Source organism: Emydura macquarii, unplaced genomic scaffold (genome assembly GCF_026122565.2).
Source record: "Emydura macquarii macquarii isolate MOO-44397 ecotype Brisbane River unplaced genomic scaffold, CSIRO-AGI_Emac_v2 contig_3314, whole genome shotgun sequence".
NCBI classification, from domain to species: Eukaryota; Metazoa; Chordata; order Testudines; family Chelidae; genus Emydura; species Emydura macquarii.
Window position 1 is genome coordinate 74,453 of NW_027133451.1, and position 1,869 is coordinate 76,321.

Genomic DNA, 1,869 nt, shown 5'->3' on the forward strand with positions numbered 1-1,869 from the left:
AATGAGGAGGGCCTGGCCTTCTGGTAATAGCAGGGGGAACTGGTACCCGAGGCAGGGCCCGTTCATACGGCTCCCTCTGCCTCTCCCTGTGCGCTGCCCCCTCCTGTCCCCATCCCAGCACTCCAGGGAGGGACGTGTCCAACCTGCCTGCAATGCACCACGCACACCTTGTAGAACAAGAGCAGAAAACAAAACAGACTGAGCCAGGACTCCTGGGTTCATTCCCAGCTCTGCTGGAGTTTTCCTGCATCAGCCAGGAACATCTCTTCTTCTCTTCCTTGTGTTTATATCTGTCACTGACTCGCAGGGTGTTCTCTGCCCCCCGCCCTCAGACAGCCTCTCTCCGAGCGTCCCCTTATTGTGCAGGGCCTGGGTCTCTCCTCTCTATCAAAGGGTGTCTGTTCTGCGTGGGGCCGGTGCCGGCTCTAGTACTGGGCCTGCCCGGTCTGAGCACAGGGGCCGGTTGGGTGGGTCGCGTGTCGCTAGCAGAACAAACACGCACATTAATAATAGCGGTTTGTGCCCTGCCCCGGGCGTGTGGGGCTGATCCTGGGACGGACACACGGACGGTTGTAGCCCGTTCTCACCCCCGTGCAATGGAAATCCTCTCTTGTGGCCCCGCGCCCACAGAACAGCACCGAGCAGAGAAACAGAATCCAGGGGTGTGGGGAGAAGCGGCTGCCAGGCGCAGAGCAGAGCGGGCTCGGGGCACTCACCTCCTCAGGATCCCAGAGTCTGATTCAGACGTGACTGCGCTTCTTGTGTTGCCACTTGACATAACGGGCCAGAATATCATTTTCTCCAGCACTGTGAATGGAGGCGAGATGGGCCCCATGCCCGTGGTGCTGGCACTCAGCCTGGGACAAGAAGAGACAAGCCAGTTACCCCATTGCAACGGGAGACAGTCCAGCCCTGCTCTGTACGCTGCCTCCCCCGGCAGCAAGGGCTGTGAAGACAGGTCCCGGGTCAGCGCCTCCTCCCACCCCCAGCACCAATGAGGGAGTGGGTAGAACTGCCTCCCTCCGTCTTCCCCCACCCTGTCCAGGTTTTCCCCACGTGCTGTCCGGTCATCCCGGCGTGGCTGACAAAGGTCACTGTGCTGAGCCAAGTGGCTTGGGCTGTGGAAGGCGCTCGGGGGCTTGTCCACGTGGCATCCTGGCTGAGAATGTGCAACCCTCGGACTATCGGCGCGGAGCAGGGAGGTGGTGATGCGTGTGTACACGGCATTCGTGAGACCAGCACTGGCACCGTGTCCTGTTCTGGGGCCCACTCCTTGGACAGGACGATGGCAAATTGGAGAGGGGCAGAAAGGAGCTCCAAGATCGACCCGAGGTCGGGAAAGCCTGCCTCGCACAGGGAGACTCGCAGGAAAGCTAGAAGGTTTCTGACTGTCCCTCCTTCCAGGCCAGCTTCAGATGGAGACGCAGCCGGGGTTCAGCATAACAGCTGCCCTGGGGAGGCGCTGTCTCTGGGTCAGCTGCCTGCCCAGCCAGACACGCCCTGCTAAGGGGGTTTCCCCTCTCCCGGCTCCATGTGGAGAGGAACCTTCCGTGGCTCCGAGCTGAGATCCCGGCCGACGGCCTTGCCCCGTCCCCACAGCCCGGGCACAGGCCTGCTGGGTGATGGGTCTGTTACCTGCCCCTCTTCTGTGCACACCTGGAGCAACTGCTCCCACACTAGCAACAGGGCAGAGCAAGAGCGACACAGCATTGCCGGGACAGACAGAGCGGGACAACAGACACCACAGTCCGCCCGTCCCTCAGAGCACGAGCACAGGGACCTTCCAGCCCCACGGTAACATCCACGTGCACCCAGCACCCCACACAGCCATACACGGGGACCCACCCCCACCCTCAGGTGCTGTGCCAT